This window comes from Ailuropoda melanoleuca, chromosome 2 (assembly GCF_002007445.2).
Source record: "Ailuropoda melanoleuca isolate Jingjing chromosome 2, ASM200744v2, whole genome shotgun sequence".
Classification (NCBI taxonomy): domain Eukaryota; kingdom Metazoa; phylum Chordata; class Mammalia; order Carnivora; family Ursidae; genus Ailuropoda; species Ailuropoda melanoleuca.
In genome coordinates this window covers 105,875,227-105,899,892 of record NC_048219.1, presented here as the reverse complement: position 1 = coordinate 105,899,892, position 24,666 = coordinate 105,875,227, and the positions used below count along the sequence as shown (strand labels likewise).

General features: G+C 37.4%; 1 protein-coding gene across 14 annotated transcripts in view; it reads left to right on the top strand.

The window, feature by feature from the left end:
• Positions 1-24,666, top strand: part of NCKAP5 (NCK associated protein 5) — a 950,566-nt gene that overhangs the window by 445,175 nt on the left and 480,725 nt on the right. The gene's annotated exons all lie outside the window — the stretch shown is intronic.

Here is a 24,666-nt window from a genome sequence, read left to right as displayed (position 1 = left end):
CTCCCTGCTCAGCAGAGAGTCTGCTTCTCCTTCTGCCCATCCCCCTCTGCTCTCGTGCTCTGTCACTCTCTCTCAAATAAATAAATCTTTTTTAAAAAAGATAAATATATGATATAAGGATTGGGGAAAAAACAAAATTTGCATTATTTGCAAATAATAGTTGTTTAAATAGAAAACCTAAAGTCTTCTTAAAACAAACTTTAAGAAGATTATTGGATATAAAATGAATATACAGAAGTCAGTAGGAATTGAACACAACTCACTCTGTTGTAGAAAAAATAAATATTCTTACTCCCTATTCTTGGTGACCTCAGGACTGGCCCATAGTAAGATTTAGGTTAAATATCCACTTTCCTTTTATTCCAAGTCACATACTGAAGATAGAATATCTATCAGGAAACTTGGGAACTATTAAGGATTTGTTCCATTTTTCAAACAAGGCAGGAATTTCAGAAGACTACTGAAGTATAGGAAGAGTCTCATAGCCCCTTGTGAAGCTAAAATGGCCTTCTTTGCTTCTGTATTTTGTATTTTAGAGGTATAGGACACCATGAAGTAAGGCACCTACTTGTCTTCTTACACTTTTAAAAACTGAAGTAAAATTTATATACAATGAAATGTACATATGTCCAATTTGATGAATTTAGACAGATGTATTCACTTGTAATGCCAACACCCTGGTTGAGACATAGAATATTTTTATTACCACAAAAAGTTCCTTCTTAACCCTTTATAGTTAGGCACCTCCCCTTTGATATACTTGACATATTCACACATTATTTTTTTTAATATTTTATTTATTTATTTGACAGAGACAGCCAGTGAGAGAGGAAACACAAGCAGGGGGAGTGGGAGAGGAAGAAGCAGGCTCCTAGCGAAGGAGCCTGATGTGGGGCTCGATCCCAGAACGCTGGGATCATGCCCTGAGCCAAAGGCAGATGCTTAATGACTGCGCCACCCAGGCACCCCTATTTTTTCCTATTCTTAAATTTTACATAAATGTTATACAGTATATTCTTTTGTGTTTTATTTCCTTCAACATTTGAGATTCATCCATGTATTGTGTGTTTCAGAAAGGTTTACTTGTTTGTTTCTTAACAGCCAAATAGTATTTCATTGTATGAATATACCACAATTGGATTATCCAAGTTTCCTTTTGGAAGATATTTGGATTTTTTTCCTGCTCAGTCTAATATAAATAAGGCAGCTATGAAATCCGTATACAGTTCTTTTTGTAGTTCTATCAGTTCATTATCACATACATGATTTTGTAAATACTTTGTCCCATTTTGTAGCTTTTCTTTTTACTTTCTTGATAGTTTCCTTAAAACACAAAAGTTTTTAATTTTGAGGAATTCTAATTTATCCATTTTTTCCTTTGTCACTTTTGGTGTAATTTCTAAGAAGGCTTTGCTTAACCAAGATCACACAGAGTTTCCTCTAAGAGTTTTATAGTTTTAGCTCTTACTTTTGCATCTCTGGTCCATTTTCAGTTATTTTTTTTGTGTGTTGTTTGAAGAACGGGTCCAACTCAATTCTTTTTTATGTGGCTATCCAGTTGTCTTAGCACCATCTGTTGAAAAGGCTGCCCCCCCTCCCTGCCTTCCTGAATCGTCTTGACACCACTGTTTAAAATCAGTTGATAGGAATGTAATGGTTTATTTTGGACTTTTATTCTGTACGTCTATCTTTGTGCCAGTAGAATGTAGCCTTGATTACTGGAGTACCACTGTAGTAAATTTTAGAATTGGGAGTGTGCATCCTGTAACTTCATTCTTTTTTTTTTTAATTCTTTATTTAAATTCAATTTACACATATAGTGTTTTATTAGTTTCAAGGGTAGAATTTAGTGATTCATCAGCGGCGTATAACACCCAGTGCTCATTATATCAAGTGCCCTCCTTAATCCCCTCACCCAATTACCTCATCCCTCACCCATCTTCCCTCCAACCACCTTCAATTTGTTTCTTAGAGTTAAGAGTCTCTTAAGGCTTGCCTCATTCTTTTTCAAGATTATTTTGACTGTTCTGGGCCCGTTGCATTTCCATATGAATTTTAGGATCAGCTTGTTAAGTTCCGGGGTAAAAAAAGCCAGCTGAGATTTTGGTAGGGATTGCATTGAATTGGTTAGATTAGTTTTGTTGACTTTTTGACTTCATATGAATGAAATCTAGAGTACACACTTTTCTTGCGTCTAATTTTTTCAGAGTATAATGTTTCTGACATTCATTCCTGTCATTGTATGTATTAGTAGTTCATTCCCTTATATTGCTGAGTAGTATTTCTTTGTGTAAATACACACACTTTATCTGTTCTCCTGTAGATAAACTTTTGGGTAGCTTCTAGTTGTTGGCCATATGAATTAAGTTACTGTGAACCATCATGTATAAATATTATTAATGGTATATATTTTTATTTCTCTTGCGTAAATACTTAGGAGTGGAATTGCTGGACCTTATGTTAATTGTATGTTTAGTTTATAAGAAATGGTCATTTTATTTTCCAAAAGAGCTGTTCCATTTTACATTTCCACCAGCAATATATGAAAATTTTCATCCATTGACATCCTGGCCTGTATTTGAAATTTTGTCTTTTTATCTGTAGGCATCGTCATTGATATGTGGCGGTATCTCATTGTGATTTAATTTGCATTTCCTTGATGATGAAAAATGTTGAGCAAGCTTTTCACCCACCTATTGCCCCTTTATTTGTCTGGGTAAAATGTGCTTGTTTGAGGGAAGTTAAAGTTTTGTTACTGAGCTGCATGAGTTTGTTATATATTTTGAATATGAGTCTGTTGTCAAGATAGGTGTTGAAGAGTTTCCCCATTCTTTGGTTTGCCTATTCCTTTGAAATAGTGGTGTCTTTTGATAAGCAGAAGCATTTTAACACAGATGACATTCTATTGTTTGTTTTCCTTTCATGGTTAGTGCTTTCTGTAATCAAATAATCTTCTCATACCCTATGTTGACTGAAATACCACTTTGTTTTTTTCTCTAGAAGCTTTATAGTTCTGGGTTTATGTTTAGATCTTTGATTCATTGGGATTTAATTTTTGTCTGTGCTGTGAAGTAAAGCTTGGGGTTAATTTTTAAAAATACAGATATCCACATATTTTTGTATCACTTTTTAAAATGACCTCGCTTCCTTTATTGAGTCACTTTGGTGCTGTTTTTGAAAACCATTGCCTCTATATGTACAGCTCTATATTTGGGGTCTCACCTCTGTTCCTTATATCTATTTTTCCTATCCTTTGCAAATGCTCCATTCTTCAATTATTGTGAATTTATAATAAGCTCTAAAATTAAGTAGTGTAAGTCCTTCAACTTCATTCTTCTCCAAGACATTTTCACTATTCTAAGTCCCTTTAATTTCCATGCTGATATTAGAATAAGCTTATCAATTTCCTCAAAACTCCTCCTGTGATTTTGTTATAAAGCATTGAATTTTTAGATAAATGTGGGCAGAAGTGACATCGTAACAATATTGAATCTTTCAATTCTTGAACATTATATAAGTCTGTTCATTTACATTTCCTTACTACCTCTCAGCACTAATTTACAGTTGTCAGCTCTTGAACATCATATTATTAAATTAATTATTTTCTAGGTTTTGGTGTTAATAAAATGAAACTTGCTAAAATTTTTAATTTTCTAAATGGTTGGTAATTCTTTCAGAACTTCAAAAATGGTATTCCATTTCCTTCTGGCTTCCATGCTTTCTGATGAGAAATCTATAATAATTAGATTTGTCATTCCTCAGTTTTGGTCTCTGGTTGTTTCGTTTGTATATTTGCTTTCTTTTGTCTTTAGTTTCCCACAGTGTGATTATGATGTTTTGAAGTATAAATTTCTTTGTAATTACCAAGTTTTGGGTTTATTGAGCCTCTTGCTTTAGTAAGTTTATGTATTTGAACATTTTTCTCCACCCCATTTTTTCTCTGTCCTCCTGAGACTAAGATTATATGATTGCCAGAACTTTTGGTATTGTCCCACAGGTCTCTGAGTTTGTATTCATTTTTTTTTCTCTCTTGAACAGACTGGACAATTTCTGTTGATGTATCTGTCTTCACAGTCATAAATTGTTTTTTGGTTGTCTCCATTCTGCTGAGCCAATCCAGTGAATATTTTATTTTGGTTTTTCTATTTCTCAGTTTTCTATTTTTTTCCTATTTTTTTTTCTATTTTTCAGTCTTAACTCTTTATGCTTTGCATCTTCCATTTCTTTGGTAAGATATTCTGCTTCTCCATTCATTTCAACGGGTTGTTCTTCTTTTTGAAACAATGATCTCTTCTTTTTTAAAGTCTTAAAAAAACACATTCCAACATCTGTATCATCTAGGGGTTGATGACTCTTGATTATCTTTTTTCTCATGAGTTGAGATTTTCCTAGTTCTTCATATGTTGAGTAATCTTGGACTGCGTCTTGGACATTTTGAATATTCTACCATGAGACTCTTGGTCTTACTCGAATATGAAGGAGAATGTTGATGTTTTTATTTATTTTAGCTGATCATTTACCAGCTTAGGGTCAAGCCTCAAGTTCTGACCTGCCTTCTGTGGGTTGTGATTCTAATGTCAGTTCATTTTTCATGGTGTTCACAGTACTGTTTGATTTTTTTCCATGTATGCACTGCCCAGGGGTCAGTCTCATTTTTCATCTATTATTAAATATATTGCTAAAATAGAAATGCACATCTCAGAGGTAAGCATAGGAGTTTGTACACAACTTTATGGGATTGCTGATTTGATCTTCTTTCTCTCTGTGATTTCTTTGACGTTATGTTACGTGTTTGTTTTCTCTTTTCTGATCCCTTGTCTGGAAAGCTGAGGCTTTAGTTTTCCTTTATCTTCTGTACACCTACCATGATTGCATCTGTATCTGGAGTTGGGCAGTCAAAAGACAGACATAAAAAAAGCTGTAGGAATTTGTCTTACACTGTTGTCACTGCAGCTCCTCTGGGAAGAAAGAAGCCCCCCCCCCCCCAGTTTTGATACCTGTTCTGCTATCTGAGTGCCATCTGTCTACTGCACCATCTGTGCAGAATTGCTTAGGGCTGGGGAAGGAGTACAGGGAAACTAGAAAACAACTAAATATAAACTATCTCCACTGTATTTAATCCTTATGGACCCCTTTTCCTGTACCCGAGACCAAAAAAAAAGCTGCTCTCGGAACTTAGTCCATACTTGGTGTGCACTTCTGAGTTTTGGGCCATCTTTGTTCTTGGCCAGGTAATATCAGAGAGGAAAAAGTTGTAAAATCACTACTGGTCCAATAGAACTTCTAATTCTATTCTCCTTCTCCAGTATTCAGAGTCCTCAGATAGCAGTTCTGTGCATTCTTCAGGATTTATATTTGCATTCAGTAGGAGAGATGGGCTTGAGTATGCTTGCTCTCTTTCCTGGAAATGGAAATCCTAAGTGATTTTTTAGGCAAGAATTAGTAACTTTCCTTCAGTAGGGCTTGGATACCGAGCATTTTAGAGGCCCTGGAGATTTCCTTTGCTTTATCCCAACTGTCAATATTTGGAAACTGGGTTGACATCAAATGTTGTTCTTCAATAGCATTTCAAGTCACTGGGGAGTACTCTTTGCTTCCTACTCCCACTCTCAGCTTTTCTGTGCCTTAAGTGTTACTCTCCACTCTGCTGCCTGCCCCCAGCATTAGGGGGTTGTATCAGTATATTCAGTAGAGATCTGGAGTGCCTATGTCCCTCAGTTCTTATGTTTATCCACAGTTTTAGGAAATTCTATACATATGTCTCTTGGGGTGTTCTCTCTTAGAGCTCTGTGATCTTTCAGCAACAGCTAACAGTCCAGCTGAGTACTTACTGAAAGCCAAGAGTGTTTTGGGAGTTTCGGTGCCCTGCCCTTGGCTCTAGTGGTCCTCGATACTCACACACTTCTGGGAGGTTCTCTCTCCACTCTCTTTTTCTGACCAATAGTTCCAGGTGAAGATTCATTGAAGGGCTCACAAAAGTTGGCAAATGGTGCTGACTCTCTCTCTTTATAGCTGTGACTCCTAGGGATTCTAAATAAACACTTTAAACGTTTATAAACATTTTTTCTAGTTTTTCTAATTGCCATCAATGACAGATTTCTCTTCCATCCACTGTCCTACTAAGGGTGAAAGCTGCCATTGGACTCTTCATTCCTTGGAATGAAGGTTCATCAGTTTCTCGGTTTCAGTTTATTCACGTTTCTTCATATCTGTAGTAGCTCTAATGAGCTTTTAAAATTTACTTATTATTTTTTTAAAGATTTTATTTATTATTTTACAGAGAGAGCACACTCAAGCTGCGGGAGGTGCAGAGGGAGAGGGAGAGAGAGTCTCCCAAGCAGACTCCATGCTGAGCACAGAGCCTGATATGGGACTCAATTTCACAACCATGAGATCATGACCGGAGCCAAAATCAAGGGTTGGACGCTTAACTGACCGAGCCACCCAGGCACCCCAAGCTTTTAAAATTTGTAATCTTGACTCTGTCAGAATTGTTTTCATTTTTATGGTGGAAACAATGTTATCTTGAAACTTTCTGTATTTTAAGTTTGATTTTTTTCGTTAATTTTTAGCTCCATTTGTTAAACAGACATCGTTTCTGAATTGAACTACTTTGGAAAATTTGTCAAAAATTATTTTCTAATTATGATTAAAATTCAGTTTCAGGGGGCACCTGGCTGGCTCAGTTGGTTAAGCATCTGACTCTTGATTTGGGCTCAGGTCATAACCTCAGGGTTGTGAGGTCTAACCCTGCACTGGGCTCAGTGCTGAGCATGGAGCCTGCTTAAGATTCTGTCCCCCTCTCCCTCTTCCTCTCCCCTGCTTGCTAGCTCTCTCTCTCCCCTTTTCCTAAAAAATAAAATAGTAATAATAATTCAAAAAATTCAATGTCAAAGTTTCTGATTTTGATGCTATTCCAAGGAGCTATGGAAAGGTGGTTTGATGAAGTTCCCATTTCAAGGGTAGTTATTTTAGGTTTCCACATTGGTTAATCCTCACCATCACTTTCACCATTCTTCTGTGGACCAAACAAGGAAAATACTTCCTTGACTCTTAATGGGAAATTTTTATCCAACTGCAGCTGCTACTGGTTGATAGTGGTGCAAATAGGAAGACAAAATGATGCTAAATAATGTGGAATAAGATGCATTTCAAAGACTTTGCAGATGAAGAAGATATCTGCTCAATTGTTGGATTAAGTTTTTATTCTATTAAAATTGCAATGTTTGCTAAGAAAGCACTTTGTTGGTTGATGATATGTAAACTGAGGCACATAGCCCTGGAAGACTGACTGGTTAACTTACTGAATAGCCACCTGTGAACCTTCTCAGAGAAAACTAGTGTCTCTTCTAGTTCTCATGAGTTTAAAAAAAAAAGAAAAAGCCTTAGAAAAATAGTCATTATGTTCAACCTCAGTGCATGTGTAATAAGAATATGTGTATATAAGTGTTTAAGTATGTACTAAACTTAAAAGCAGTGAATTTAGGGTCAGTTTATCCTTATCAATTGTAACTTGACCACCAATCCACTTTGTAAATAGGAAATCTTAAGTATGCTTAATTGTCTCCTAAAATATATTGGTATTTTATGGAAACTGTCTTTTTAGATACAATTTAGACATTTACTTTTTATAATCAAAAGATAGAATGAAATACCATGTGGCTCAGAGACTACAAGTAACTAGTTAGCTTTTACTTATTTATTTTCCTTTACAAATTACAAATTTAATAGAACTAATTGCTAGTCACTAAAACACACTGATTTTAAGGTGTTTGAAAAGAAGTGAAAGTGTCTTCATATAAAAATTAATAATTTCTCTAGCTGTTTTTTTAATTAAACTTTATATTGAGAGAAGTACATATTCATATTAAGTTGTAAGAAATAACACATAGAGATCCCAGTGTAACCTTTATCTAGTTTCTTCCTTTGGCAATATCTTGTAAAATAGTATAAAGTCACAATATCAATTGCCATTGATAAAGTCAAGATATAAAACATATTTATCACCATGTGGATCATTCCTATTATCCTTTTATGGCCACATCCATTTCCCTCTTGCCCCCACCCACTTCTTAACCCCTGGTAACCACTAATTTGTTCTCCATTTTCATAGTGTTTTCATTTCAAGAATATTATAAATAAGGAATCATATAGTATGTAACCTTTTGGAATTGGCCTTTTTTCACTCCAGATATTTCTTTGAAGACTCATCCACGTAGTTACATATGACAACAGTTTGTTCCTTTTTCTTGCTAAATAGTATTTCATGGTATGGATATACCATAATTTGTTTAATCATTTACCTTTTTAAAAAATATTTTATTTATTTATTTGAAAGAGAGTGAGCAAAGTGAGAGAGCAAGTGAGCACAAGTTGGGGGAGCAGAGGGAGTGGGAGAAACAGACTCCCTGCTGAGCAGGAAGCCCGATATGGGGTTTGATCCTGGGACCCTGGAATCAGGACCCAAGCTGAAGACACATGCTTAACCTACTGAGCCATCCAGGTGCCCCTAATCATTCACTTTTTGAAGGACATCTGGATTGTTGCCAGTTTGGGGTTATTATGAATAAAGGCACTGTAAACCTTCATGTACAGGTTTTTGTGTGAATGTTTTTCATTTCTCTGGGATAAATACCTAGGAATTGAAATATGCTGGGTTCCTGATTAGTTTTTGTTTTGTCTTGTTTTTAACCAAACTACCATACTGTTTTCTGGAGTAGCTGTACTACTTGACATTCCAAACAGCATTGTGTAAGTAATCCAGTTTCTACACATCCTTGGTGGTGTCACTCTTTTTTATTTTAGCCATTCTGATATGTATGTGGGGATGTTTTGTTGGGGTTCTCATTTGTGTTTTTCTAATGGCTAATAATGCTGAATGTCCTCCATGTGCTTACTTGCTTTCTATATATAGTCTTCGCTCTTCATGTTTTATTATATATTTTCTAATTGAGTTGTTGAATATTTTATTTGAGCTGTAGAGGGCCCTTTGCATATTCTATGAAGGACTGCTGGTATATTGTAGTCCTTTGGTGGATCTGTGGTTTGCAAATATTTTCTCTGGGTCTGTGGCTTGTCTTTTAACATGGATATTTCATAGAACAAAAGTTGGATTAAGTCCAGCTTTTCAGGGTTTTTTTATTTTATTTTAATGGATTGTGCTTTTGGTATCAAGTCTAAGAACTATTTGCTCACCTTTAGGTCTCAACTATATTCTCCTGTTTTCTAAAACTTTTTCCATTTTTACACACTACATTTAGGTCTGTGTCCATTTTGAGATATTTTTGAATTAGAAATGAGATGGAGGTTGAAATCTTGGTTTGTTTTTGTTGGTTTGTCTTTTGCCCATGGATGTCCAATTTCTCTAACCAGTTGAATGTGTTCTGGCTCAGGATGTGATATTTCTTGGCAAATTTTCCATGGAGACTAGAAAGTATTTGTATATGTTGTGGTGTTGTTGGACAGGATGTTTTATAAATGTTGATTAGACCATGTTGATTGATCGTGTTGAGTTCTTCTCTATCTTTGCTGATACTGTGGTCTATCAGTTGTTGAAAAAAGTGTTAGTTTTCAACTATAATTGTGAATTTGTATATTTACCCTTTCAGTTCTATCAGTCTTTGTTTCACACATTTTCTAGCTCTCTTGTGTGGTGCATGGACACTTAGGACTGCAATTCCTTCTTGGTGAATTGCCCATTTACAATCACATGCTATACCTCTCTTGTCTCTCTTTTTTTTTTTTTAAGATTTAATTTATTTGACAAAGAGAGAGACAGCCAGTGAGAGAGGGAACACATGCAGGGGGAGTGGGAGAGGAAGAAGCAGGCTCCCAGCAGAAGAGCCTGACGTGGGGCTTGATCCCAGAACTCCGGGATCACACCCTGAGCCCAAACCAGACGCTTAATGACTGAGCCACCCAGGCACCCCTCTCTTGTCTTCTCTTATTTATTATACTTTGAAGTCTATCTGAGGTTAATATAGTCATTCTGGTTATCATTTGATCATTGTTTGCATGATACATCTTTTCCCATTATTTTCCATTTAATCTATGCCATTATATTATTATGTATTATTTTATATTTGATAATTATATTAATATAATATAATTAGGGGGAGAAACAGAGGGGAAGGGAGAAAGAATCTCAAGCAGACTCTGGCCTGAGTGGGGAGCCCGGTACAGAACTTGATCCCTTGACCCCAAGATCATGGCCTGAGCCAAAACCAAGAATCAGATTTTTAACCAACTGAGTCACCCAAGCACCCCATTATATGTTATTTTTTAAATGTAGATGGCATATAGCTCAGTCATGTTTTTAAATATACTTTACAAATCTCTGTATATTAAATGGTCTATTAAGACCACTTACTTTCAAAGGAATTTTTGATATGTTAAGACTTAAGTCTGCCCTTGTATTTTTGGTTTTCTGTCTGTTTTGTTTTCCTTTCTGTACTTTATTTTTCCTGCCTTCCTTTAGGTTATTTAAACTTTTTTATAGAATTCTGTTTTGATTTATTTGTAATGTTTTTAATTATATCTTGGTACAGCTTTTCTAGTTGTTCCTCTAAGTATTACATTATATATACTTATCAATCTGCTGGTATTGTCATTTTACCAGTTTAAGTAAAGTACAGAAATTTTACCTTTCGGGGGGGTAATCAGAAGGGGGAATGAAACATGAAAGACTATGGACTATGAGAAACAAACTGAAGACTTCGGGGTGGGGGAATGGGATAGACTGGTGATGGGTAGTAAGGAGGTCACGTATTGCATGGTGCACTGGGTGTTATACACAACTAATGAAGCATCTAACTTTGCATCAGAATCCGGGGATGTACTGTATGGTGACTAACATAATATAATAAAAAAATAAAAAAATAAAAAAATAAAAAACCAAATGGAAATGGAAAAAAAAAAAGAAATTTTACCTCTCATTATGTTCCTTTTTTCTCCCCCATTTAAATATAAACGTTTTAAATATCTATTCTGTATATACTTAGAACCACATAACAAAGAGTTTTAATTTTTGTTTCAACTTTCAAACATAATTTAGAAAATTCACTAGGGGAGGGAGAGTCTATTGTATTTATTCATGGTTTTGTTTATCATGTGCTTTCTTCCTAGTGCTCTGAGATTCCTTTTTTTTTTTTTTTAATCATTTCTTTTCTGTTTAGAGAACTTTCTTTAGATATTCTTTTATGGTAGGTCTACTGCAATGGATTCTTTTAAGTTTTCCTTCATCTGAGAATATCTTAATTTCCCCTTAAGGAAATATCCCCCTTAAGGAAATATCTCCCTAAGGATAACTCTTAGACTCTTATTTTCAGAAGTTTGACTATGATGTGTCTTGATGTGAAATTTCTTTGGGTTCTATTTGGAATTTGCCCATTTTCCTAAATCTCCAAGTTTATGCTTTTTGTCAATTTGAGAAATTTTCACCATTTTTTTGTGAGTGCTTTTTCAGCCCTACCCTCTTATTTTTCTTTCCTGAATTCTGAGGACATGAAAAGTAGACCCTTTGTTAGAGTCCCACACATGCTTAAGGCTCTGTTCAATATTTTTTTTTCAGTCTGTTGATCAGAATGTGTATTTCTTATCACTCTACCTTCATGTTCACTGATGCTTTCCTCTGTACTCCATTCTGCTGTTGAACGCAATCACTGATGTTTTTATTTTGTCTATAGAGTTTTTCAGTGGTACAATTTCCATTTGGTTCTCATTTATGTCTTTAATTTCTTTCCTGAGACTTTCTAGTTGTTTTCATTTGTTTCAGACATGTTCATCACTGCTCATTGAAGCATATTTATCATGGCCAATTTAAAATCTTTGTCAGATAATTTTAACATCTCAGTCTGCTTGGAGTTAGCATCTGTTGATTACCGTTTCTCGTTCTGTTTGTGATCTTGGTGGTTTGGTATGATGAGTGAATTTTTTTTTTTAGTGAAATCTGGACCTCTTGCGTGTTGTGAGAGTCTAGATCTTATTTAAACCTTGTGCTTTTCCTGGCTTCCATTGACACTGCCCAGCAGGAGAAGGGGGGGTTCTGCCTCACTCCTATCAGGGTAGCAAAGAAGTCTGGGTTCCCCGGTAGCCTCTATTGATCCCCAAGAGGGCCCTTCCCATTATTGCTGGGCAGGAATGGAAGTTCCAACTCTCAAATAGGACTTCACTAATATGCTCCCAGATGGAGAGGGGTAGGAGTGCTTTGTTATTGTCCCACAGGACCTCCACGGACACAAAGGGTGTTTGGCTTCTGTACCACTGAGCGATGATGTAAAAGTGCTGTCTCTCCATCAGGCCTCCTCTGACACTGTCCCACCAGTTATATATATATATATATATATATATATAGTTATATATTTATACTGAGAATTTTTGGTTTCATATTCTAAAAATACTGATTTCTTAACACCTTTTGGGGGGTGAGTTTGATACAATAAAGTTTCCAGCTCCAAGAGGAATTAATTATAGAATGTTACTTACATAGACTTAAATGTATTTGCTCCTACCATGTGGTCTTTGGACCCCTGTGGTTGGGGAAAGGGAGTGAAGGCTGAACAGCAGGGATGAAGAGATTACAAAGAAATGACCACAAAGACAACTACTGTAGATAGTTACAATTTATTATTGTAAATCCACATGTGAACTAGATATTTTTATGAACTTTAAAAAAGCAATTCTTTTAAAAAAATACACATACACTCCTGGTTTTACATTAGTGATAGATGTTTTTGTGACAAATGAAATACAAAATCATTTAAAAATGAATCCATGGTGAAAAAAAAAGTTTGTTTCTCATATACATACACTCATAATTTTCATAAAATGTAGATATTATTGTGACAAGTGAAAAGCAAAATCATTTCAAAGTGAATCGGTCATTACCTTCATTCATCAGGTGTTTTCTAATGAAATGATAGAAAAGCAACCAAACTGCTTGGAAATGTTTAAAGTTGGGAGTTACTGTTAGGCATTTTTAAGATTGATTCAAAAATACAAGTTTAGTAATTAACTAAAGGTAATATTCTGTCCAAATAACAGGTTGTGAGTGTAAACCTTAAAGCAGGTGTGTTTAGTAAAAGGAACTAGCAATTTCAAAGGTTCTTAAGGTGATGTTCACTGCACTGAAAAAAAAAAAAAGGGGAAAAAAAAATGTGGTTCCATCTGTTACTTTGTATTCCTAACAAAAGAAGGGGGGAAAAATGGAGATCATTTTGATCAATGTCCTTTTAATTCTTGGACTTGGTATAAAATAAATCACAGTGTTATGGCAATTCATTTATAGAGGTTAAAGTGATATGATGTGGCTTTTCATGGTCACGTGGCTTTCACTTGCTGAGCGCCTGGGACTTTGATTTGCCACATTACCTGCTGTGGTTTAAGTGATGCAAAATAATTATTGGGACTTCCTTGTCACAGTGGCCTATTCCACACCTGCACCCTTTTGTTGGGAGCCCAACGGGGATGCTGGATTTGAGGTCTCCTTTGAATAGATGTCCTCCCTGCGTAGTCCTCCTACATCGGATTGATTTATGGATGCATCAGGCTCTTTGTTAGCATGTAAGCCCCTAATTAATTTAAAGCCCTCTGTAGAGAAATTAAACTCCTAGTTAAGATTTTTAACAGACTCAGATGGTGCTAATAATGGGAAGCAAGTTCTATTAATGGATTTACCATGGTCCCTGGCATGCCTACTTCACAATGAGGGCTGGTATACAGAGCTTCAAGTGTACGCTCCAATAAAGAATGGGCTGTCAGGAGATCATTCCATTGTTGCCCGTAACCCAATTAGTCTTATCATTTATGAGTTCTAGTTTCCCATCTGTGAGGTGAGAGAGGGACAGACAGACAGAGACAGACACAGAGCAGAGAGACAGGATAAGGGAAGGAGGAGAATCTGGATTGCATAAAGCTTCAGTCTGGAAGTCAGATCCAGCTAGTGACTCCCAAGTTACTTTCTACCGGAGTTGGCTTTGGTCTAGGTCAAAGTAGGAAAATCAAGGCAATTCTCAGAATTTTGTGAGAATAAATGGATATGAAGCTTTAAGTTACCACCAAAAGAAATTCCATGTACTTAAATTGTGAACAAAAATGAATTCTAAATGGATTAGGGATGCAAATGTGGCAGATGAAACTATAAATACTTGAAAACAGATGAATTTCTCTTTAACTTCAGTTTAGAGAAAGGCTAACTATGACTCAAACTCCAGATGCAATAAAAGGCTGATATGTTTCACATAAAAATTAAACATTTGTGCATGACCAAATCACTGTAAACAAAGCTGAAAGACAGCTGACAAGCTAGAGCAAAATATTCACAATGTACATGACAACAAAGTGCTAGCATACTTAGCATATTAAAAATCCTTAAAATTGAGGGTCAATGTATCAAAAATCCAGTAGGAAAAAAATGGAAAAGAAACTGCACATGTAATTCACAAAATGCTATAAAATGACCCACAGACAAATGAAAAATATGTTCAAGCTCAGTCATAATCAGAGAAATACAAAGTAAAACAACAGTGAGCTATCATTTCTGACCTATCAGAATGGTAAAGACTAGATAATATTATAATGCGTTCTGTAAGTAAGTCTGTGGGGAAATACACCATCATACATTGCTGGTGGGAATGCAAATTGATGCAGGCTGTCCTTCTGAAGGGAAATTTGATACTATCTAACAAAATTATATATGCACTTACCTTTAGACCTAGCAATCCTACTTCTAGAAATCTATCCTAATGATACATCTGCAACAGTGTAAAAGCACACATGCACAAGGTGGTTCATTTCTGCATTTTTTAGTTGCAAAATACTGGAAGCAACCAAATGCCCATATAGTAGAGATCGATTGAATAAACTATAGTGTAACCATGCAATAGAATACTATGTAAATTTGGAGGAAAAAAAAGCAAATGAGGAAGATCTCCATGAATTTATCTGGTGTGATTTCCAGAGTATATTGTTGAATGAAAAACTAGAGCACAAGAGAATATCTATAATATGGGACGCTTCATGTCAGAATGGAGGGCATACCAGGAAATATACATGTATCTGCTCATTGGTGTAAAAGAAATACAGGAAGAATAAACCAAAGACTAGAGTGATTGGTTACCTGCAGGTATTGGTGGGAGAAGAGGTGAGAAAAGGGGGGATGGGAGCAAGGTAGGAGGGATGAGATGAGAGTGACACACTCTGAATCTTTGTAGGGCTCTGACTTCTAGAGTCACAGGAATGTTTTCCATACTCTCTACAAACCTCCCAAATAAGCAAATGATTAAAACCAGTCAGGATGTGTGAGGGACCCACAACAGAATACAGACAGTAACACCTTAACTATATTCTCAGTTATTAACAAATAAAGTGAAATAGGTGAGTGAAGAACCAACCTAAGTAGCGGTGAAAAACAGTATTTTGAATGGATACTGTAAGGTTAAAGATAAGAGAATTGTACATAAATATTGTCACCTAGTAGTGACGCTATTTCTCACAGGATATGGGCCAGAAATTCCGAAATGATTTTGTATACCAGAATTAAACAAGTAATTATATTATAGATATTTGTAGATAATTAGAATTGGGTTTTTATTCTTGGAGAAAGAAGCTATCAAAAAAGAAAAGGATAATGCTAAAATGAGCCCTGTGGTATTGGGGATTTGAGGTATTAGTAAAAACTCATGCTTGTGTGTGTGTGTGTGTGTGTTTAACATATACACACGTTGTATATACTTAGCTCACACATGCACACACACACACATATATACACATACACACGGATTATATATACAGAAATAAAGATATATGTGTATGCAGAAGTTATTATTGTAAATACATGTATTTCTTTGCTGTCTTCATTGAAAGGGCTTGAATCACTGGGATTCCAGTCTCAGGGAGTAGAACTTGAACCCAGATCAATCTCCAGTAAAATGAAATGAGACTCTAAAGAAGTGATTGATTCCTGAGCAGGAGCTGGAAAATACAAGATGAACGTTTTGTTGTGTTAGAAAGTAAGGAAATGCCCCCCAATAGATGGGGATTTCTCAAAAAGAACACAGGATCCAACCCGAAGGGGGTCTTTATGGCCAAAGCAGGAACAATCTGAGCAACAGAATAATGTTAATAACCTCAATGTTGGATTTGAACCTGTAAAATAAAATAAATTTCTATGAGTCCATACTGATGGATGCTAAAAATTATTTGGGAAATATAGAATTTGCAGAGTCTCAAATGATCTCACCCAGGATATGTATCAAGTACAAAGAGAAGATAGCAACTTTACAATAGATACATTGCTATGCTATCTGGCAATAACACCTCAATGAAGTGAGGAACATAAATAATAAACATCGCCAGTATTAAGACATACTGGCATTATTAACTGCTTGATATGCTTTGCTGAGAACATATTGTGTGCGTGAGTGTTTGTGTAGTATATTGCCCCCAAATACATAAACTGTTCCAGTAATGAGAAAGCATCAGAAACTCAAATCGAGGTATATCTACAAAATAATTGATCAGTATTCCTCATGATTATCAAGGTTATCAAGGAAAGACTGACCAGTTCCTGCAAACTGGAAGGAACTAAGGAGACATGACAATAAATGCATCTTGGGATCCTGAAAAAGGGAAAGGATATTGGTAGAAACATTGGTGAAATCCAAATATGCTTTTTAATTTAGTTAATGCTGTTAACTAATGTTAATTATGTGTATTTTTTATCACTGAAAAAATGTGCATATTTTCCTGTCTTCTCTCCATTCTCTTTATCCCTTTTCCTGGTTTCCAAATTTCTGGTAGATTTATTATATGTGGATATGAATGATGCTTGGTGTTTCCATATCCATTTCCTTTCTTCCAGCTCCCCCCAGAGTTGCAATACACCTCTTTATAAAAAAGAACAGAAAACAGGATATGCACCCAAGCTGTCTTTGGTAATATGCCACCCCCAACCTCCTGTCATCCCCACTTCTGGAGAGTTTACCTAATTTTCATTGAGGTTGTGAGAGAGGTATCCTCAGAAGCCAAACAAAATAGCATGGGGGTTTTCTCTGGTTGCCCCTGGCATGAGAGTACAGCCCTATGCCTTCCTGAACTTGAAGCTTCGGCAAGGAAGCACAATGCATTGCTTCCAGCCCTGAAACTCTTTCATAAAGACATGATAAATTTGGGCTATAGCCTCTAGCAAGTGGCAGGATTGGTGATCCAGAAACATTGGGATCAGTCAGGAGTGAATATAATCTAGCAATCAATGAAGTGTTAAGAGACAAAAAGGGGGGGGGCACGGTGACTAAATGGGCTCTTTTATTTGGAGTGCTGGGATTATTTTTTTGTTTTATTTTGTTTTGTGTTTAACCACTTCTTGGGCCCCTGTAGGGCTCAGCCTTTTAGGATTTTTTTTGGGAAGTGGCACATCTGTGCATCATCAATACAAAGTTTTGTGTTGCTGTTGAAATTCGTATAAGCATAGGTATATGGTACCATTGTTATGGGTGTCTGCATGTTTACCTTAATGATAAAGAATTATAGAGTTGGGGCTCAAGTTTGTATTTCTCAAATACAAAATGCTCTTTCTCAGTGTCTATTCACAAGACTTACTTGTAGATATTTGATAGAAGATAATTTTAGTGTTGTAGGTTTGACCTGATTAAAAATCAAGATGTCAAATGGGCATTTGGCACATTAACGTATTTACAGACATATTTAACATAAATATAATACATAAATATATAAATAATGAATAAATATCACATGTTTATTAAATGAGAAGAACTCTTTTAATAGTAAGTAGTTTTTCAAAGCAGTATTTAGTTTGTCTTTCAATCCGTCTATCCATGTGTAACATTATAGGAATGGACTCTTTTTAAAAGACCAAGGGAACAAAAGGCAATTTCTTATTATTTAAAGAAAAACAGTTAATTTAACCTCAGATGCTCTCTTTAAACATAGCCCTTGGGGACTTTTTTTTTTATTAATGTCTCATTTTTCTCTATTCTGAAGCAAGATTTCCTTTTTTCCTTCTCTTGTTACTGCATTTCACTGATGGACCTCTTCACCACATTAGCATTAGTATCAGAATACAAGAACTATGGAGGGTCTGTCCCCTTGTTAGGGATATTGTGTTGACAAATATTTCTGGAGCTGCGTGAGAGGGAGATTATCCCCTGCTCTCCTTTTCAGAGGATTTTATTGATTCTTACTTTCTACCAGAAGAGGGAGCCACATTCATTTAAAATCCAAGGTGAATTCTTCCTTTTTTCAGCAAGTTCCAGATGGAATGCCTGTGGCATGGTACTCTGAGCATGATGGGCCCAGATGCAGCCTTTGGGGTGGGAGGGAGACTGCCTCAGAGAAGAACACCAAAGACAGATGACATGAGGGTGTTTTCAGCCCTCTAATGAGTAGATAGGTCCTAATGCTTTTCTCTATTAAAACAACATCAGCAAAAACAAACAAAAATAAACAAAAATAAAATTAAAAAAAAAAAAACCATATGCTATACTCTCCAAAGCCCCCACATTTCTACTCAGTTGGAATTGTGTCGCTGTTGGATTAAAAAAGGCGGGATCTTTAATTAAGCAGGTACTAGCCTACTTTTCCTTACCATTCCACAAAAACAACTGTCTCTTCTTTTGTGGGATTGATGTCACAGTATAAAAATTAGGTTGTAGCTGATATGTTATGATTTGAGAGATGCCTTCAAGAGCATCCTGCCTCAAAATTCCCCCTTTATCTCTCTACCTACCTGCTCAAATGTCTAAAAATCCCAGTGAAAAATTACTTGGAATATCCCATTTTGCTTCAGAGAGTCTCAAAATTATCATTTCCAGCATGGTGGTCATTTAATCTATCAAGACCCATTTGACTGTGTATACTAGATTAGATTTAGGAAGCTTGTCGTCTGAGTGACAGAACCAAACCAGGAGATGGTTGTGTGTGTGTGTGTGTGTGTGTGTGTGTGTGTGTGTGTGTGCGTGCATACTTTGTTTTGCTAAGGACACATAATATGAGATCTACCTTCTTAACAAAATTTGAAGTGACAATTCAGTACTGTTGACGGTAGACACAGTGCTGTACAGTAGATCTTTAGAACTTATTTGTCTTGCTTTACTGAAACTTTATACCTCTTGATTCGTACCTCCCCGTTACCCACCCACCACCCTGAGCCTCTGACAATTGCCTTTCCACTCTTTGAGTCTATGAATTTGACTCTTTTTTGGCACCTTATCTAAGTGGAATCACACAGTATTTGTCTTTCTGCAACTGGCTTACTTCACTTAGCGTAATGATCTCAAAGTTCATTCATGTAGTTCTTGTAAGTCTGAATAATATTCCGCTGTATGGATCTACCACACTTCCTTTATCTGTGCATCAGTAGATGGACATTTATCACTGGTTAGTTTCACATCTCGGCTATTGTGAATAGTGCTGGAATGAACATGGCAGCCCTAAGGAGATGGTTATGTTTTGAAGGGAACTGGAGAGAGGTTATTCTTAAGTTGAGAAGTGCCTCAGAGCCAAAGCATGAGCAAAAGCAAAGTGGGACATCAACAGAGACAGTATGGAAAGGAAGTTTGGGAAAGAAGAGAAGAATACAGGCGGCTTCAGATTATTCATCCCTGTACGATTACCCTGAATAGAGTCTTGTCAGCAAGCTGCACAGCTTAGGCTGTCCGTGTTGCCACTGTTGCCAGGACATGGATAGAATTTCTCATTAGAATAAGGCATGAGCTCTTCCTTCTCCATTTTCCCCACCTATTATAATAATATGAACGCAGTGGTGAATGCAAAAGTCATAAAGGTAGGGGTGATGCTAGAAGCTACCAGGCAGACTTTCTTGTTACAGCCCCTGAAGAGTCTTTTGAGAACCCACAATGAGAGCAAGCACAATACACTATGGATAATGATGACAAGGGCAAATATTTGTGGAACACTTAGTCTTCACAGGCTCCTAACAGCTCTTTACAACAACCCATGGAACAGGCTGTTGTTATTAGTACCCCATTGTACTCATTCAGAGGACAAGTCCCACAGCTAGGAAATTGCAGAGCTGTTTCTGAACTCTGTCTGACCCCAAAGTCCAAGTTCCCAGCTCTGTGCCTTCCATTTTTACAAGAAGTTCCCAAAAGCAATGAAATTATGCATTTCTTCCCTATGTCCCCCTTGGAAATGCCTGTCTTCCTAGCCATTTTAAAGAGAATTGCTTTTGCATGAATCTCTATGACTTATGTAGAGTCTAATATTATGCCCATACTAAAAGTATTTTAAAAAGAAGTCATCCGAGGGAAAACAGGTTCTAAAAGTCAGTGTCTGGTTATTACGGGTTCCTTTTACTGTGGTTTGGGAGCACAGTGTATCTTTTGCATCTATTGGTTTGTTTATGGCTTTACAAACAACCCTGAGTTGCACTGTGACACTTTATGCTGGCAGCTCCTTTAATACCTTACCGTGGCAGCCACATCTGGGTATTTGCCATTACTTCTAAACTCTGCCAAGCCCATTTCATATCAGATTAGTTTTTCAACTGCATGGAAGTGATCCTATTTTCTAACTGGAAACAGATTTTTCACTGCTCTAGGTAGCACTCTTAAGGAGAGCTGGGTGATGTGTGTGCAGGTGTGGGCTGGCCACACACACACTAATAACTGTGAGTGGGAGCCACTTTAATGTAAAAGCGCCAGGCTCAGCAGTCCTGATAAACTCTCATCAGAAGTCCCTGCAGGCGGCGAGCAGAGTCTGGATGCTTACAGCAGCAGTCCTGGGTTAATATTGTCACAAGAAGGAAGCTGTGTATCACTGCTGATAAAAGATGGCAGAAACGCTCTGTAAGAGGAAGAGATAGATGACAAACCATCTAGTTGTTATGTCAGTAAGGCTCCACAATCCCCTGGGTGAGCCTTCTTGAAAGGCAAACAGATGTGCTGCTTCAGCTGTGCAATTGGACCTAACTGGGAAAGAAAAGATTTCCATCTTGATTAGCGGGAGTGAGATTTACTGTAGCACATCTCGTTGGAGGCTTCAGGATTAGGGTGGTGGTGGAATTCTAGAAACACAACAGCAGTCAGAGCATTTGATATGTTGCTCTCAGGTTTACTACAGTGAGCTTAGGCATTTCAAGATCAGGGTAGTTGGATGAGATTGCTAAAAGCTGTTCAGAAGTCTTTGTCCCAAATTTAGGATGTTTCTTATATGCATCTATTGCTACTGACAAATGCTGGTAGATTTTTCCTATATAATCACTTCTATTATGCTGGGATTCCAGGTCCCAGGGTCATGTTCTACAGCTCTACAAGGAAATTGATAAAGAATAGAAGGGAGAATGACTTGCATGGCCCTTAGTGTGAGGGCTACCGGAAGAAAGGGGCATCCTTTCCATTTGCTGGGATGTTTAGATGAGGGCACTGTCCATGGAGCAAAGAGGAAGTACTGGAGCTGGGTAAATTTGTAGACCACACACTGAAGAATCCTATTTTATTTGAAGGGTAGTCTCAGCCTCTTTGCTCTGAAAGCTTCACCATTAAGATGAGCAACAAATGTGACCTTACAAAAATGCAAGAAAACTGTTCTTAGTTAATAACTAAACATGGATAGTAAAATTGTGTATATTTTAGTTTTTTCTTCCTGGAGTTGAAGAATGGAAAGTGGTTTTTTGTTGTTGTTGTTGTTGTTGTTTTTTGGGGTTTTTTTTTGTTTTTTTTTTTTTGTTTTTGTTTTTGTTTTTTAGTTTTTAGTCTAAATGTTCCTCCTAGGAGTGGAAGACTTTATAGAGCATTGAATTAATTGACTTTCTACTGACTCAAAAGAGGAAGTGAGCTCTCAAGAAAGTCCAGCAGGTGAAGTAGAGAAAAGGAACCGATCTTGGACCCATTCTGATGATTTCACATTGCAATAGATCTCTTTCAGTGAGCCATTGCCCAAATAATGCCTTTGGTTTGGGGAGTCCCTATAATGGAAGGGACCCTATAAACATTACAGACATCTTTGTCAAGAAAGTACAAGAATTGATGCATTAGGGAAAAACTGGTTGGGGTCTTTTCACGTGGTAATATGGTACTGTTCTTTTTTTTCCCCCCCAAGATTTTATTTATTTACTTGACAGAAAGAGAGAGACAGCCAGTGAAGGAGGGTGCACAAGCAGGGGGATTGGGAGAGGAAGAAGCCGGCTCCCGGCAGAGGAGGGAGCCTGATGTGGGGCTCAATCCCAGGATTATGGGATTATGCCCTAAGCCGAAGGCAGACGCTTAACAACTGAGCCACCCAGGAGCCCCTATGGTACTGTTCTAGACAAGGTAGATTTGGGCAAACTCTGTGGTCAAGAATGTTTATTATATTTATCAGCTCAATCTTACTCTTGAAGACTAGTTTGACAAAATTTTAAGTTAAGGGATGTAGCATCACAGAGTAGTAGTTAAGTGTATGAAGTCTCGGATCATGTTGTCTGACTTCGAATCTTAATTCCAGCTTTGTGACCTTGAACACATTACCTCTTCTGGTCTGAGTCTTCTAATCGTAGAATGGAATAGTAACTTTATTTAGCTCTAGGGTGATCATGATGATTAACCGAGTTGTCATATAAAGCAATTAAAATAGTGCCTTCCAAATAGTAAGCACACAATTAAAAATAGCTAGTAATTATCCTCTTATCACTATTATCATTATTATTATATTATGGCATTGAGGTTGACTTATTGAATCAGATCATGTCTATATACTTGTCATGGGCAGAAGTGTAACTGGATAAGAAGTGGGGAGCCAGAGTTTGTAGTGGGGAGATGCTTTGTTCTCATGTAAATAAGAAAAAAATTCTTTTATACTAAATGCATTTTGATAAGATGGCAACTTAGGAAGATTTCAGACTCTTCTCTTCCCTTGGAGATACTGAAACTACAGATACACATGGAACAATTTCCTTTAAAAAAAAAAACAAACCTGAAAGTTTGGCTGCATGACAACTACACATTAGACAAATAAGAAGAAAACCACGTCAAACTGGGTAGGAGAGTCTGGGGTACAATCTCGCCATAAACTTCACCCCCAGAATGATAACCCACAACTGGGAGATAACTCAAAATCCAGATTATCTCACTGAGTGAAGGAGGATTCAATCCTCACATTAGGACCCCAAACTTCTAAGATATGCATCTGAGAAACAAGCTTCTAGAACATCTAACTTTGGGTCTTCTCTCCTGAGACCCACAAGACAGTAGTAATCTGAGAAACAACTTTTGAGGCTCATGCATNAATCCTCACATTAGGACCCCAAACTTCTAAGATATGCATCTGAGAAACAAGCTTCTAGAACATCTAACTTTGAAAACCAATGGGTCTTCTCTCCTGAGACCCACAAGACAGTAGTAATCTGAGAAACAACTTTTGAGGCTCATGCGCAGATTAACCCACCCCAGGTCCCAGCTCAGAAGCAGCCAATTGTGTCGAAATTTTAAGTGAGGGAGGCTTACCCACTTGTATTAAAGCAGCAGCTTAGAGAGTCAGCATCTAATTTAATATACACATACCTAGGAGTCTTCTGGAATATTCTCTGGGTGTGGAGACTGGCAGGTGCCATCTTCATGCTTCCCTTTGCCACCCTCCAGAACACCAGTATCTCCCAAGTGGGTGCTTTTACACACATTTGGTGCCTTGCTTTTTGTGGCTGTTTCCCAGAGGATGCCTCTTGATAGCCTGATGCTGGTGACCAAGGGAGTGTGTGATCCTGGTCTCATGACACTGTAACAGTTGGAGTCACCCAGAAAGGAGCTCATATCCCTTTCTGGCACTCTGAGTTTTGTGGCTGTTGACAGGTGACACAGCTACTTCACCTGGTGCTGGTGGCCAGTGGGACTTATTCATGAGTCCCACAGGACTGTAAGCAATAGAGAAGGAGTTCTTAACAGCTACCACCCCCAAGGCACAGGATGAGGCAAAGGACCCAGGAGCTTGGTCTTTCTGTGAAGGAGGCCTATTAATTGATCATAATGGCTGCAGTCTGAGGGGATGTTCCCAATTAAACATGCAGCTAGGAGATGACTGTAATTTCTTCCAGAGATGTTGGAAGGTAGGCACTATCTTTGTGCTCCCAGTCTGCTGTGTGTCTACTGGGATGAACTTTACACATGTCTGGTTGCTTTGTTTGTATACCTGGTATTCAGATCATTGTAGATGCTGCCAGGGACACCCCTTGATCATGTGGCTGTGCTGGCTTGGGGGCTTGCATTACTGGGTCCCATGGGACTGTGACAGTCAGAAAGACAGTACCTGGAAGACTACTACCCAGGGCATTGCAGAAATAGACCTAGGCATACCCCTAGTCTTTCTGAGAAGGAGCCCTCTTTGCTTGTCCCAAACTTTGGCCTGAGGGGAAAGCTTCATGTTAAGCACACATTTAGTGTACAGTGTAGTTGCTTTCAAGGAATGTAGGATGTGGGTGTTATCTTGGCATTCTCTTGCTGCCTTGCTCCAGCTTGCTGGTATCTCTGAGAAAAGAGCTTATACACTTGTATGAAGCCCCAGTTTTTGCAACTGCCACCCAGAGGACACCTCCAGATTGCCTGACTGGTGGCCAGCAGAGTTGATGCTTGTGGTCCCATAAGACTGTATTATTGGCATACTTACAAAAGCTGATGCCTGAGGGTCTGGCTTCCAGGCAGCCTGGATGTAGGTGCTGAAATC